This window comes from Rattus norvegicus, chromosome 10 (assembly GCF_021556685.1).
Source record: "Rattus norvegicus strain SHRSP/BbbUtx chromosome 10, alternate assembly SHRSP_T2T, whole genome shotgun sequence".
Taxonomy (NCBI): domain Eukaryota; kingdom Metazoa; phylum Chordata; class Mammalia; order Rodentia; family Muridae; genus Rattus; species Rattus norvegicus.
Window position 1 is genome coordinate 6274971 of NC_141543.1, and position 17841 is coordinate 6292811.

Below are 17841 nucleotides of genomic sequence, written 5' to 3' on the forward strand. Positions count from 1 at the left end.
CTGTCCACTAACTATCAACAATGAGACCAAGTTCTTCTGTCTCCTCCAGATCAGTATCTCTTAGCTGTCTCTCCTAAATGGTAGGGCTCTTCATGGACCCTGCTCTCTTAAGCTCCAAAAGATGTTGAGAACACCCACCTTGTCCCCAATCCCAGAAGAATGAGACTCCACTCTAGCATCTGCGCTCCACTCCACTGGAATAGACCTGGGCTTCTCATCTGATCGTTTCCATCCATGGTATCACTTACATCTAGAGATTCAAGGTTCAAGGAATCCCCACTGATAACAAACAGACTTTCCCAATAGGATCAGGAAACCACTCCATGCTGGGAGCCAATCCAAATTGCTGTCATCCCTATATCTGTCATTCCTTCTACATATTATGTTCTCTTTGTCTGCTTCCTCTTTGACCAGACAAAAGATGATTGCAAAAAATGGCCAGACAAATATGGGGGCTGCCCATATTGGTCGTTCCAGATACATATGTTAGGATCAAGGACCAATCACTTCTGTCAGCAATGCAAGACCTTTTTCTTCTATATACCAGACCCATGGAATCCCAGGTAGAAAACAGGAGTTGTTGGTAAGCTCTAATGTAAAAACCAAGCAGGGACTCCAGTGAGTACTATCCACATCCAGAGAAATTTTGTCCAATTTCCCAAACTCTAGATATTGGAAAAATAGGAGAAATAATCAAACACTCCTCCAGGGTCCTTACGTCCTTGACATCCCCCCTCACAAATGGTACTAACTTGTCATTTAGCCTTTTGATTCAGACCCTGACTTTGGTGTACCAACTCCTTATGGCACCCAACCTGGTCACTTTAAAGACTGCTAGCTATGCAGTACTCCCCTGAAACTAATTCACAATTGCCAATTACAGCCTCTCTAGTGATACTGCCCAATAACCTTACCTCAGCTTTTATCAGCTGCCCTGACTCCGATGCTGCCATCGCCCCATACTTCTTTATATCCCTCTTATTGGTTTGACAGTTTTATGAAATCCAGGACATGTTCTGAAGGAAAACTCAGTTCCCTAGACTGCAATAGATCCACCATCCTTCATACCCCATCTCTGCTGCAGTGCCCTGCAGTCCAAAACACGTCAATTCTCTGTGGCACTGGTATATATCATCACCTACCTGCCAGCTGGTCAGGAGGAGTTTGCACACTGGTGTTCCTTCCCTGAGCTAGGAGTAATACATGGCAAAGAATCTCTACCAATTCCAGTTTTTGACATACCTGTCCAGCATAAGAGGGCACTGCAGGTTGTGCCATTCCTGGTTGCTGCAGGAGTAGCTACAGGTGCTGGCACTGGAACAGCAGGGCCGAAGACTTCCCTAACCCTATACCAGAAGTTCTTACCCCAGCTTGCAACCGTTTCCAAGGAATGTATGAAACCATGCTCATCATCCAGAAAAAGATCGATTCTTTGGCAGCAGTTGTGCTTCAGAACTGACAGGGACTAGATGTCCTGACAGCTAAAGAAGGTGGTTTTTGTCTGTTTCTCCAGGAAGAATGCTGTTTCTATGTCAACGAATCTGGGGCAGTAAGAAATAAATTCCATCAGCTGCAATCAGACATCCAGAAATGCAGGGAACAGCATGAAGCCTCCAATTCCTGGGTTTTTCAAAACCCTACATGGAAATAGGATACTGCCCTTCTTAATGCCTCTTCTCCCCATTTTCCTGGACCTACTATTTCCTCCCTGCCTCATTAATCTTGTTTCCACATTCCTTCAAAGACAAATTCAAAATTTTCTAACCAAAAAGTCAAACAGTTCCTTTTACACAACTATCAAGTGGGCCTGGATGGTGAAAGTCAGCTACACCCGAAAACTGATAATGCTCCTAGACAGCAGGGAGCAGTTTAAGAGGTCTAAAGCCCCTATTTCCCTTTTAGCATTGGCTTCCCCTGTTTCCCTTTTTTCTTCTCCCTATGTTAAGAAAAAGGGAGGTATGTTATCATCAGAAGTGGTTTACAGCTAGCCTCTGAATCCAGCAATGACATCATCCTTAGGTAACAAAGACCTGCTTGCTTCTGTTGCCACAGCAACCACCACACTCTCAAGGCACATGCCTCACTCACATTAAAAGTACACACACACACACACACACACACACACACACACATATTTACACACACACACAAATGAGTATTTACAAACAGATAGGTAAGGTAGAGTACACTATTCTTTGTATTATTTTATACTATCATGTGTATTTATAACTATGCTCACATAAAGAAAAACTATTATAAGTAACTAAACATCATTTAAAAGATGGTAAGAAGTAATACGTATCTATATAAGCAATGGAAATGGAGAAAAGTACACAATTAGAGTGAGAAATTATCTCTTTTTAAATTGTTTTTAATGAGTTTTTAAATAACCATACCACTAACTTTCAATTTACGTCCCCAGGAATTAAATTCCTAAAGCATATTGTACCATAACTGACATGGATAAATCCTACCTCATAGTAACTAGTACTTTTTTAAATAGGCAAAGACATATTTGTATCCATGAAAATACATTGCTTCGGGTAGCATAATTTAAATTTTCAATCTCCACCTTTCTCTCCAGACTGTCAACAGCCTTATTTTCAAATGTTTTCCTATTTCCCATCCTTTCCTTTTCACTTCCTCAGTCAGTTCCTTCCAATGAAATTTAGGTCTTATACGCAGTATTCCTGCTTGGCATAAGCTTCTGTGAATATGTAAGAGATATACTCCTTTCCATGGTCTTTCCTCTTATGTTCATTAATGGACCTGGTGAAATTCAATAAAAACACACTAAGAAGTGAAATAAATGGTATAGTGACTTGTTTTCATATAAATCCAGGATGTAATTACAAAATATTAATTTTAAATTATAGGCTAAATAACAGTTTTGTGCTACAACAGATAAAAGCAGTTTTTCAAAAAACAAAACAAAACAAACAAACAAAAAGCAAAAACAGGGTATGTTGCAAAACCAAGCAGGTGAGCCTAAGCTATGACATTTAGGAAGCAGATTTTGTTCTGAAAATATTTCCGCCTATAGTAATGGAACCAAGATCATACATGGTTCAGAACGAAGAAGTATACCTTTTGAGTGTGCACAGTATTGTAATCTGTATTGACAATAAATCAATATTACTTCCTGAATCCTATTTGAGCCGATATAAAGGTAGGGGAAGAAAAGTATGTAAAGGGCGCCACCACATTCTCAAAGTTGAAAAGGTAAGATATTCCAAAAACAGTTAGAAAACATTTACTGGGAGTCTAATCCTGATGCTGAAACCAAACAACTGGAAAAGAAAGTCATACATCAACATCTCTGATGACCATAGGTGCACAAGGCATTAATAAAATATGTGTAAACCAAATGCAGTAACACAAACAGATTTCCCATTAGGTTTAAGGCAACTTCATCCCAGAGATGGAGGAAAGCGTCAATACATGAGAATTAGCATAATCTACCACATAAGTACAAGTACCACCCTATTGCATACATAAAAGACCTTTGATAAAATACAGCCTCCATTTGTGAGGAAAGTCTTGCAGAGAATAGGGATACAAGGGATTTATCTCAACATGATAAAGGCAATATACAGCTAAAGTCACCCAAAAGAGAGAATAATTCAAAGTACTTGTGTTGGAATCAGGACCAAGACAAGGATGCTCACTCTTCTCACTTCTCAACATACTTCTTACAGTGTTAGGTCAAGCAATTAAACAAGTCAAGGTAATGAAGCAAATACAAATGAGAAGGGAAGAAATCAATATATGTTTATTTTCAGGTTTAAAATTCTATACATAAAAACTAAATCATAAAAAAATCTCCTAGAGCTGATAAATATTGATAAAAGTTGAAAAACACAGAGTTAAAGCACAGGAATCAGTATCCTTTTTACTATACAAAAGACAAACACAGAAATCAAGGGGACAATACTATTCTCAAGAAACTAAAACAAAACAAAACAACAACAAAATACTTGAAATTAATATGACAAAGGAATGTGTGCCATGAAAACTGTAAAACACTAAAGAAATTCACTGAACATATTCCTCCTGCTTTTTTTTTTTTTTTTTTTTTTTTTTTTGGAGCTGGGGACTGAACCCAGGGCTTTGTGCTTCCTAGGCAAGGGCTCTACCACTGAGCTTAATCCCCAACCCCCACATATTCCTGCTTAAGAAACAGCTACAAGTGTTTCTTGCCCTCTTGCTAAGAGCAGAAGAATAAATAATACTCTGTTAGTACTCAGTGGCTTCTGGGATTTTCTTAATATTCACATCACCACAGAGAACTACAAACAAATAAGAAAACTCTTAAGTTATTGAGAAGCAAATCCCAAGCTTCATGCGTTTTTCATGTAAATGAAATAAACTATTTAAATATCAAGTTTAAAATGGAGATAGGATGTAGTATGCACCCCCCACTCCCCCCCCCCCCCGATCACCACAGTCGTGTGGGTGTTACTCAGTGTGACAGCTCCAAGGACTATGTGTCCTGAGAGCTATGTGTCCTGAGGACTTGATGCTGTTATGCTGTTATGGAGTTCTGCTCTGTTCACTGCCAGCATGTTCCTCATAATCTAAGAATTATGGGAAAATTCTAAGGTGCCTCAAATCACTCACTGGCCAACATCTCTGGCACTAACAATTGATTTCTTATACACATTTTTGCCCTCAGCTTCCTGATGAGATTTATTAAGAATTGCTCTTGAGTAGATACTCATTCTGAGGATTTAAAGTAGATATGACTGATTTTTATATAAGTGGTTAGATCTGTGAGTCTTTTAAGAATACTTTTTAAGGATAAATAATGAAATAATTACTCCTGTCTTTGTCTAGAAGAAAACTAAAACAATTACATTGCAATTTAATGCTGCTTGAAAGATTTGGCTGGGATATATAAGTGATGGAACAAAGAATAAAGCACAAGGGTTAGGGCATCCATCAACTATGTGTATCTCTTAAGGCTTGTGTATGATAGGCTGGAACACTGTTCCTTCTAACATCAACTCTGTGTGTGTGTGTGTGTGTGTGTGTGTGTGTGTGTGTGTGTGTGTGTGTGTGTGAGAGAGAGAGAGAGAGAGAGAGAGAGAGAGAATTTTCTCTCTTCCCTGTTCTTTCTCACTGACCCCAAGAAGTTAAGAGTTCATAGGTTTCCGCTGATCATAGAGAGTGTCAACCCCCCAGTAACTTAAGCTTTGCTCCCTCAGAAACTGTCTGTTGAGTAACATCTCTAGTCGCTGGCTGCCTGTGGCAGCATCCCCATAGGTGTCTGGATCCACCGCCATCAATAGCTTTAAGCATTGACCCCCATCGGAAGGTTGCCTGCTTCATTTTACCCACCACACAGATGCCAACATTGGTCATCAGCAATGGTAGAAAATCATTTACTTTTAATTTAGAAGGAAATTGAGTTTCAGCTTAATTTTCTGTGTGTTTTCTTGAATGTATGTGACTGTGTCCGTGAAGAGACATACTGCCCAGAAGGGCAGTTATGAACAGTTGTGAGGCGAGTTTTTCTTATTTGTAAAGACTGACAAATAAGGCCTCGCCAATGCCATTCAAATAAAAAAAGAAAAAGAAAAAGAAAAATGTAGCTTTCAATTTCTTATCATTTTATACCTGAAGGAAGCTAAACATGACAATGCCTATTACTATTACTATTACTATTACTATTACTATTACTATTACTATTATTATGGTTTTCATTAGAGGATCACTAGGGACTATTATGTTATTTAAAATTCTTTACATGGTAGTATAGATGAAGGACTCAGACTAAAATATTTCCTTTGTTATATATTTCATAAGTGGAAGTTGTAGAACTGACTTGCGAGGCTTAATCTTTCTAAAAATATTAAAAAAAAATCAACTATCCATTAAGAAATAGAACTCACTTAGTTTCTCCATACCTGCCTTCATAGCCACAAGAAGCAATTTCATCTCTTGAAAAAAACAGAATCAATTCAATTTCTTTGCGTAGAATTGGGATTCTTACTCACTGATGAATCTGATATTAGGTCTGCATTAAAATACGATTTAATCATTATGTTAAAATATGTTTTCCTTAAATTTTATTAAGGAAATATGGTTTCTATTATTTTCAGGTGCAAATATTTAGGTTCCAAACACCTGCGCGAATGGCCATTACTTCAATACTTAGTACAAAAACTAGTAAAATTGTTTTTTTATTCTTCAGCAGTGTTCAGACAAAAACGTGTCACAATAAACTCACGGTATCATGTTTTAATAAATGTAAACCATTCTGTTACCTTGTCAGACAGTCCCTGGGGTAAGCAAGGGTGAAAGTGGTAAGGAGGATGAAGTCCACCTACTTGCTTAGGAGAACTATGCAGCTCACTATAACAGGAAAAACAGAAAAGAAGTTTCTTGGAATGGTTATTTTTTCTTTCCTAAAAGAACTTTCTATAGAACTTAAAACTAATATGTTAAAGAAATTTCAAGTTTCTGCCAGCCATTTGATTAAACAAAACTTACTAATCATTTTTAGAAAGTTGGGTTTCCTGTTTCCCATATCCAGAAACTAAGTCAGTGTAGCTTGATGATCTCATCTATACACTACATCCATCCATACATGCGTACACACACACACACACACACACACACACACACACAAATATATGCACATTATATAAACATTTTTATATACTATAATGTCACTTTATCTTAAACATTAAAGTTTTTCTTTTACGCACAGGTAAAAACAGTCTAACAGCATTATTTTCTACTTGTCATGAAACAAGTGCACCTTCAACTAAAAAACCTGAGCTCAATTTTATATTCAGTAGTAACTGCTTTACAGAACATAATTCCAGTATCGATAGAAAAACAGCTTACCAGCATTTGTAATATCCAAACCAAATTTGCAATCTCACCCAGATGTATAAATGTGCCCGGCACCTGAACCATAAAGAAGTCCATTAATAATGGATAAGTATATTAAAGAAATTGGTCATTTTCTCTGGATAATACTATTAGGTTAAGCATAATGTGTGTTTTTATAGAACTTTTTCTGCTACAAACAACACTGTTAGTAAAGCAAGACCCAAACCTATCACTTTAGCTAATTTCAAACAAAGCTATTCTGTGTACACTTCAGTAGCACATAGTTAAAAATACTACTCAGTGCCTCTTTTTCAAACATATTGAAACACCTCAATGCTCTATGAAAAACAACAAAGTTATTGCATCACCAGAAATACACAGTTCAATATCTAACTTCATTTCAGTAGACCATGAGACTTAATCTCTGGGTCAAGGGCACCAATTTTAAAAGGAATTAAACATTCTAAGTAGTCCAAATAAAAGACACACAATCCAGGTACTTTCTTTACAATTCATAAGCCTAATTGGGCAGGTTTAAAGCTATACTAACCTATTTCCATGACATAATGTCCCTTGTTACTTGCTGTCTTTCCAGGCCACATGCTCAGGGTCCATCTCCTCACATGGTGGCTTCCTCCTCCCTTGGTCTCCTCTCTTGTTCCCCCTTCTCCTCTCTCTTGAGACCCTCCACTCCATCCTCAAGTCCCACCTTTCTTCTTCTATTGCCTAATCACAGACTCTATCCAGTTTTGATGAGTTAAACTAAGAAGCAAAGTTTACAAAGCATCACTTGGGGTACCTGAGGATCTGCTCCTCAGGGCTTCCAGATCTTGGGAGCCAGTATGAAGGGAGCTTTAAATACAAGCAGCACCACACCAACCCCACCAATAACTTTTCCTTATCTGACCAATACCCATAAACATCTTTACCTAATACACAGCCCATACAGATATTTTCAGATCGTAGCACCCATAGCTATGGCTTCTGGTAAAATGTAAGTGCGTATCACATTCTTACAAACTCAAGACAAACTGAGCAGATTATCCAGTGTTTTCACAACAGTCCACTATTTAATCTGCAAGAATTTAAGTGTCATCAATAGCAAACCAACAGAAAATGCCACTAAACAAAGACAACAGCCATGATATATTATATTCCAAAGTACAAACATGAATTAAGCTTTAAAAGGAAGTTACATAACCTTTATATTTTAAGGACTTTTAAAATCAGAGTCCAACTTGGAAATTATGCAAAGTTCATCTTTGACCAATGAGTGTGGGCCATGCACTCCTACTGCCCTGGCCTGAGAGGCAACACCATAGTGTTCCTCTTCACTGGGCTAGCTGACCTGTTCCACAGTGCAGCAGAGTACATGGGTCCCTCCACAAGCCGAGTGATCTACATGGAAATACAAGGATACACGGTCTTCACTGGAGGGCAAAATAGAGAAGCACATGGAGAAAGGATGTGGAGGAATAGTTGGAGAAATCAGAGACCAGGACACAAGATAGTGAAAGAGAAATCGCTGAGAGTCAGTCTGTGACTAATAGAATTTTTAAACTGTTGCTCCTGTAGAATGAAAAGTAAAGTTGCTAACAGGGTAGAAAACATCTGCATCCTAGGAATCCATGAAGGGTTTGTAAAAGGCCCCAAACATGTGCAGAGATTAAATAGCTCTAAACGGAATCATCAAAGAGATGATTCAGGAAACAGCACACAAAGGAAGTCACAGATGGATCAAATGCTCTGGTTACATTGACCTAATTTCTTAATATAAGGAACAAGAAATCAGTTTCCAAAAAACATGAAAGATGCTTCATCTAATAATACAAATCAATATTAGACCTAATTTTTATAGAGCTAATGTTTAGAAGTCAAAGATACTAACTTCTAAAATGACTCTTAGTACATTTAATTTTGTGCAATGTCTAATAATGACTCAGAGAATGTGATATTGGAAAAAAGTAGAAGAAAGGCATTGGAAAAGAGTTTTATGCACAGGTTAGGCTGTAAATTTAAAACAAGACAATGTAGTCCTTTTATATATAGCAAATACGTTTACGGGCTCCAAATGTGTCAAAAACCTTAAGATACAAAAATGAATGTCATAAAGTTAAAACAAGAATATAGTATCAAAGTATTATTACCACTTTTTTTAAAGGAAAGGAATATTTCATTTTGTCACTTTTCAATAGCAAGTGGAACTTAAACATTTCCTCTAATATGTGACTTCTGGTGGCCCATCCACAAGAAATGAAGAAAATATGGATTATAAAAGGATGTTAAATATTTTAAAAATCCAGTGGCTACTAAGATGTAGCAAATTAAGTAAGCAAAGAAAATATTCTGCTGCAAAACCAGGCTTGGCCAGCCAGTGATGGTAAGCAAGACAAAAGATGATTAGTTTCCTGCTACTTTCAAAGAACAAGCACCTACCCAGGTCAAAATCTAGATGCAGACTACTAAAACAAGCAGCTGACTTGGAGTCTACCCACCACACTGAGCAACAGAGGAACGTAGAAACACCACCAAACATGCACAACAGTTTTTTTCCCTCATTTTGACAGATGTTCACTCAGTATTTTCTTAGTGTTCAGCATGGGACACGTACTGTGTACTTCCTTCAGTTACACATCCCTTGCTTTCTAGAACTTAAATTTTTAACTATTTAATAATACGAATTAGGAAATTCAGAAAGAAAAAACAACCTGGTACACAAGTATGCTGAAGAAACTGACCACAGACAATGAAACAAAGACTCAACAAGCTCAGGAAGTTATCCCAAGATCTACTGACACAAATCACTAATCTAAAAATTTTCTGAAAACATTTAACAGCTAATAAGAACCCTAGAAAACTTAAAAAACTGATACACATGTAAAATATAAATGTGTGTCTACAATCACCCTTCCTGGTGCACTGTGTAAGCAGATGGTGGCAACCAAGAAAGACTAATTCCAGAAAAGAAATCCAGATGGCCAGATTCTGTTTTGCCTCATCAGGGTCATTTCTAAAATAACCGTTGTTTTTTTAAATCTGAGAAAATAGGGAACAGAAGCAACTTGGATGAAACCAAAATCTAGATCCTTTCTACTGTGCTATATGTCTTTCTTCTCATTAATGTGTTCCTAAAACAATGATTTTTTTTTTTAGTATTTGTGGTTTTACAATTTATTCTACAAGGAAACCAATGGGAAAGACTTGCCAATTTCTTTGGAACTGTAATGCAGGGTAGTAAAACAAATGAAGATCTTGTGATTGTAAAGAGACTAATTTTCCAAGACAGTTATGGAAATATTTCTTCTAAGAAACCAGCTCACTCAAATGAGGCATTTAGACTGTGGTTACAATAGTGGTTGTGTCTTTCCTTTAGTCGGGGTTCCCTGCTCTGTAGCCTTCCCTTGAAAGTTCTGTTCTCTTGGTGTCATCTCCTGAAAGCCGAGATTAGGTACCATGGTGTCTGCTTTTAAGTTCTAAAAAATATTGAAGAACATGAATATTCAGTGTCTGCACGGTGATATAAGCCACATCACTAATAGCTCATCTAGTTAATATGAAATAAATCATGCTTTCACTCCCATCCTTTGTTGGGATTGAGTTCTAGGTGAACATCATCATCCTGTTCCAGAAATCAAAACTATACACTGGTCATTGCTCAGATTTAGATTTTGTTTGGATTCATGTTGTCACTTGTAGAAGTTTGGACCTCGTTCTTCCTCCCAGCCCCATGATCCCAGGAATAAGACCGAGACTCAAAATATATTAACAAATAACTTGGCCATAGAGCTAGACTCTTCTCTGACAAATTCTAACCCACTTACTCAAATCTACATTCTGCCATGTGGCTCATTACCTGTGCTCAGGAACCACAAGTCTGTCTGGTCACATTTTCCAGGGCAAATCTCTCCCACCTGGCTCTCTCCAAGAATTCTTTCTGCCTCCTGGATGTCCCACCTTCTATTCTACCCTTTCCTATAGGCCATAATTTTTTTTAACTGAAAGGTGATATATCCATACAAATACACAAGATACTCTCTCTACAGTCACTAGCATTCTTAAAGCCTTCAAAGAGCTAATTATTCCAATTCTACTTTTACTTCTAACGCACCAACACCAACACCAACATTCAAGGCCATCCATGGGAGGACTATTGCTTTAAAGAACTTATGTGCACCTGCTTTTCCTTTCAGTTTATTCTGGTAATAATGCCACTTCAGCTGGGTGTTAGCATCAGGATGAAAAGGTGTTCTATGTAGACCAGGCTGGGCGGGAACTCATACAGGTTCACCTGCTAGGATTAAAAGCTTGCTCCACCAAACATGGCTCCGATGAACTGACTCAATCTAACAGCAGCAGAGTCAGTTTTCTGTGGCCTTTGATTTCTTACAATGAAAAACAGGCAACTCGGATACCAGGTTCAGATTGTAGGAGAAGAAAATGAGACAAAAAACTACAATCACACTTTTGTAATTCTGGTATAAGTAGGTATAAATAGGTTTAGAGAGCAGGGGGCTCAGAACAAAGAAACACAGAACCTACAAAGCTCTCCTGCCTCACTACATAAGCCAGACAAGAGAACAATAGACCAGAAGGTAAGTGTCCCTAGCCTAAAATCAATTCCTTTACATTCAAAAAAATCACTTTCAGAGCTGAGTCAAAACTACCTAGAACAAAAATAAAGCCTTGTTGGGAATCTAGAATTTTCTAGTATTTTCTCATAAGAGAAAAACTGACTTTCAAACAAAACTGCAAATGTAGCTATTTTGTCCAGAAAGAACTAAAGAAAAATGCTAAATAAATGCTTCTAATACTACTAAGTAGTACACACATAAATGTGAAATTTCATTTGCAAAACAGACTGCCCAGTTGACTCAACTCAATGATACAGAATTATCCAAAACCCAGACGTTAGTATGTTTACCTACATTAAGGGAGGAGAGTTATTTGAACAGAACAGAAAGTCTGAAGACACAGTATAGCAGAAAATTCCCCTTAGTGAGCAATAAAAAGATATAGAAAATATCCAGAACTCTCATCTATGTGAGATAACAGAGTCCTCAATTTAAGATACTCTTCTCTGTATATTTCAACGTACACTAAAGCAGTACTATTCTAATTTCCCTATACCTGTGATAATAAAGGGTGGCCAATTTGAACAAATGAATAAATTTAATTGAGAAAAAACAAAATACTTTCCAAAAAATATATTGTTATCATTTCAGACACACACACAGACACACACACACACAGACACACACACACACACAGACACATACACACACAGCACACACTCTCTTATGTATCAATTTTTTTAAACCAACAAGAATACAGCTCTTTAAGATCTGTTATACTTCTCACACCCAGGAGACAAAGAAGAAAACAGTATCAACATGCCTTCCAGAGCCCTGATGTCTGGGTGCCCTCAATACTGACATATTGCCTAAACGGAAAAAAAGAGCATTCAAACCCAAACTAATTCTTCTCATTAAAAACATATTGTGTCCATTTTAAAAAATCACATTGAAGAATAATGTTAACATAATATAGAATATATTGTGGACTGTATGCCACCTTACTAGATGAATTTCCATTTCTTCAGTTTTCTGATAGAATGTTAAATCACTTCTAACAATAGCATAGCATTATTTCCTATTCTACATTCTAACCTTCTTCCTTTAAGATTATAATTTTATAAGATAAATCTGATTATACAATTTAGTTATGTGTAGTTTCACCTATTTAGCTTTGATAAAGTCCATTCTCCACAACTCTACAAACTTTATTTAATGAAACAATTAAAATGGCTAATACTACCCAATGTTCCTCATAAGTAATAAAACACAAGTGGTTTACAAGGAGTTAGATTAATTCTCACAACACTATAGGGAAAAATTACCATCACCCACAACTTTTATATTAGCAATATAAGTTTAACAACTGGTGAGTGCCCAAATTGGAATTTATTTCCAGTCAGTCTGATTTCCAAGCTCTTAAATTATCATACTTGTTGTTATTAAAATCTCGTTATAATAAAATTCCCACCACACCCATCCAAATAGAGCACACAAAACTAACACAGTTCCACTTGGTGAGATTTAATGGGAGAACAAGACAAAGGAAAGGGGCGAGAGAAAGAAGAGAAAAGAATGAAGAGAAGAGAGAGCATGAGGGCAGAAGAAGTCTGCCTTTCATTTGGAATATGACATAACTACTCCTACGTGTAGTTGGGATTTGGACCAAAGGAATACTGGGAATGTAGGGCTGTTGCCATGTCAACAGTTACCAAATGGTGTCGCTGCTCAAGGCAATTCCTGATACCAACAATACTGCTGTTATAATTCGACATATTTCAAAAAGTAGTTCACAAAAAAACAAAGTCTATATACACAGGGAATTTTTCTTTCATCATTAGCTGTTACTAGTTCTGCCTCATGACTATTATATTTATGGAGATGAAATTAAATATTATCTCATAAGGGAAATTACTGACTTAGAATAACCAGAGATTGTTAATAAGGATTAGTATAACCGAACTATTAGGATAACACTACGTTATAATAATATTACCTCTAATAATCCGCCTGGTGTTCCAAAATATGATAGCACAGGTCCTAAAACTGCCACCAATTTCTACTTGTCTCAAGCTCTGGCCAAATCTTTCGTGCACTGTGACAGCCAATTCTGTGAACAACTGACTCATAAAAGGCCAGTGAAAGAACACAGACTGGAAACAATTAAAAAAAAAGTCTATTCAGTCCCAAATCAAAGGACACCTGCCTGTTAAGAGAAAGGACAGAGCAAGCAGTGAGGATCCAGGTAAATTTATTTAAAATGCAAATTATAGCAGCCCTCAACAAACACTGAGAAGTCAACAAAATGATCTAAGTATTAAAAAGGAAAAACAAAACAAACAAACAAACAAAAAACCCCAAAAACCCCAAACCACTCTTTCTCTTCAGCAAGGTGGCCAAGTGGCAGATGCCAACATGCAGATCTTCATGAAGACCCTAATGGGCCAGACCATTACTCTTGAGATCGAGCCCAGTGACACCATCAATAATGACCCAAGACAAGGCAGACATCCCACCGACCAGCAGAGCTGATATTCGCTGGCAAACATTTGGAGGATGGCCACACCCTGTCCAACTACAACATCCAGAAAGAGTCCACCTTGCACCTGCTGCTGCGTCTGCACAGTGGCATCATCGAGTCATCCCTTTGTCACCTTGTCCAGAATTACAATTGTGACAAGATGATCTGCCACAAGTGCTACTCATGCCTGCACACAGTGTAGTCAACTGCTACAAGAAGTTCAGCCACACCAACCACCTGAGCACCAAAAAAGAAGGTCAAATAAAGCTGGGGCCATACTGGCCTGTGACCCTGTGACCAAATAAAATCCATTGACTGGGGCAAAAAGAGAGAGAGAGAGAGAGAGAGAGAGAGAGAGAGAGAGAGAGAGAGAGAGAGAGACAGAGAGACAGAGAGACAGAGAGACAGAGAGACACAGAGACAGAGACAGAGAGACAGAGAGACAGAGACAGAGAGACAGAGACAGAGAGAGAATGAAAGAAAGAAAGAAAGAAAGAAAGAAAGAAAGAAAGAAAGAAAGAAAGAAAGAAAGAAAGAAAGAAAGATAGATATCAAGCTGGGCACAGGACTTAAACCCTAGCATTCAGAGACAGAGGGCAGGCACATCTCTGTAAGTCTGAAGGCAGCCTGGTCTACAAAGTGAGTTCCAGGACAGCCAGGGCTATACAGAAAACCCTGACTCAAAAACAAAACAAAATTCTGACAATTAGCTTTCCTGTGTAAAACCATTATGACTCTTTAGCATATCCAACAAAAATTCATGTATTGGTGGCAAGAAAATTCACTGTTAACTATGAATACTCTATCCTGGTACAGCACACCAGACAAACCCACATTTGGAAAACAGCTGTGTAAGAAATATAGTAAGACCCACATTTAAACAAATAACATTATTGGATTTTGTACTAAAAATTGAGACCTTACAAGTAAACTGTAGTGGTTTGGCTTGATGCTGCTTGTATATTATTGTTCATATTGGTTCCTCAAGAGGGGTTGCCCCCACCCCACAAGCAGAGCATCATGTACTTAGGTGATGCTATGTGAACCTTCTCTCCACTTTAATAGGTCAAATAAAAGGTTAGAGCCTATGATTGGGTAGTGGATAGGAAGGGTGGGACTGGAGGCTCAGGAGGGAGTGGCAGGTAGAAGGAGAAAAAGAGAGAAGGAAGAGGAGGGAAGGAAGCTCCTATGCACCAGAATATGTGGCTGGGAGAAACCAGAAGTAATAAGAAGTCTTAGAATTGGGAAATAAGTTAGTATTGTATTAGATATGCTCAATCTATGCATATAACTTATAATTAAAATATTTGAATTGTGTGTCTTTTACATGGGCTGTTAGGGTTGGAAATTTTAGTAACAAATTGACAAACCCATGTCTGGCTTAGAACTGAAGTAACCCGATACGGAAATCCACCCCCATCCACTCAATATTAACAACTAGGGCTTCACTCTAAAGCTGCTTCAGGGTGGAAATTAAGCATGAGTCTAAAGGGTGTACAGAGAGCTAACTGAGAGGCTCCCTGCCCAAGCCCCAAGCAAACCTAGGCAACCAGAGGTAGCACACCAGCCCTGAGTTGGGACACAAGGTGGTCCAATGCTACAACATAGTTGGGGTTCCCTGAGTCTGAGAGAAAAAAAAGGACAGGAAGACTAGTTTGCCTGAGATGAAGCCTTCACAACTGAAAATTAGCAACTGAAATCACAGCAGGTATCTTTCTAAAGCTTTCTCACAGATAACAATGGGCTGATCTAGGCATCTCTCTCCCAAGTCAACCTTCCCCTGCACACTTTGATTCCCAACATCCCTCCACTTCTAAACAGGGCACAGGACACAGGCTGCAAGACCAGCTCTCTCATCTGCTTACACTGCAGGCTGTGTAAGATCAATACACAGGCTGAAGGCTATACAGGACAGTCAAAAGACCTAAAGGGCTCAAAACACAAAAGCCAAGGGTCTTTGTACAGTCAGCCCCTCCCTACTAGTGAAAGAACCCGAAAGGACCTTAATGTCCTAAATCAAACACCAGAAGGGAACAAAGATAAAAGAAACTTCAGACCAAATATAAGAATTAAAAAGGTACCACTGCAATCTGTTCCACCTTCGCTTTTTCCCACATAAGGTGCTATAGAGAATTGAAGAGTTTCTTAAGTAGTGAGTATAAAAAGCAGTGATTTTGTTTTTAACATTCTTAGCTTCTCAGAGTATATATGACCAAAGTGTAAGAAATTAAATTTGCCAAGGTATGTTAAAGAAAATTTTTGCATTTTCTATAGGCTAACTCTAAAAGCTGTACCAGGATCCACTCTGAAGTAACACTTTACCAGCAAAACTTGTAATTATAAACAGTATGATCTGCTCTCGTTAAGCAAATACCTTGATTGATTAGTACTTAACTTTAACTCAACGAATAAATAAAATAGTTAGATTCAGTCATCACAGAGACAACAACAGTACAATTAATACAGTAATGAAAATGTAGCTCTACCTTGTGTCTATATAACAAGGAACTATAGTAAGGACTAAAGAGGGCTAATATTGCACATACCTTAAGAGGCATGGACCTGGGCTGGAGAGATAGCTCAGTGGATAAGAGGTCCTGAGTTCAATTCCCAACAACCACATGGTGGTTCACAACCATCTGTAATGGGATCTGATGCCCTATCCTGATGTGTCTGACGACAGCTACAGTGTACTCATGTTAATTAATTAATTAATTAATTAATTAGCCATGGACCTAGAGAAACAAGGTGAATTCATCTAAACCAGTATGAAGACAACCAGGCAATCAAGCACAGTGATATATGAAGAGATTTTAAATGACAAATATGTATCAGTCAACTGCATGGGTTCAAAAAAATGACACTGACATACATATTGACAGCAATTTGCTGTCAATTGGGGGCAAACATACACAACTATGACCATCAAGAAGACTCAAAATTAAGAAAAATTTGGGTAGTAGTACTCAATAAAGAAAGACAAGTGCTAAAATGATCAGAAAGGAATAAATCTAGATTGGGTAAATGAAAACTCAGAAAGAAATTATTTGGTATAAAAAAAGGAAAATAAAATTAATTAAATAAATAAATAATTGGGGGCCAGAAACAGATGGAACAATCTCACTGGGCAAAAAAAAGTAGGTGAGTAGGTGTCTTACAGTTTTATTGCTGTGAAGAGACACTGTTACTGAGTCAACTTTGATAAGGAAAACTGACATTGGGCTGGCTTACACTCTCAGAAGTTTAGTCCATTATCACCATGGCGGGAAGCATGGCAGCATCGTGCTGGAGAAGGAGCTGAGTGTTCTACATCTTCATCTGAAGGCAGGAGCAGGAAACTGCGTCAACACTGGTCATACCTTGAATATAAAGACCTCACAGCCCACTTTCCCAGTGACCCACTTCCTCCAACATGACCACACATACTCCAACAAGGCCCCACCTCCTATTAGTGCCACTCCTTATAGGACAAGCATCCAACCATATGAGCCTATGGTGGTCATTCCTATTCAAATCATCACAGCAGATAAGCCTTCAGACAGGGAGTTCATAGCTAAAACTATATAAAAATTAAAATTTCCAGATATCTTCACCAACCCACAAGACAAACTACTCAGTCATTCCAGAGACTAGACCCAGGAAGAGTAGATAGAGCTGGTAGAAGAGGCAGCCAATACAAAGGGGTAACTCCCTGATACCCTTTTTAGACTGACAATTATGGCCCTTTCCTGACCTTCTTTGACAAATCTAAAAATGTTCTCTGCTATGTATGTACCCTTTCTCAAGCAAGAAAAAAGAGATCTTTCTCTAGGAAAACAAAGCATGCACCCCAAAGGGCCAACCCTAATCCTGAGTTCCTGCATGAAGACCCTGAGAGATGAAGTGAAGCCTGGGATACTTGTACAG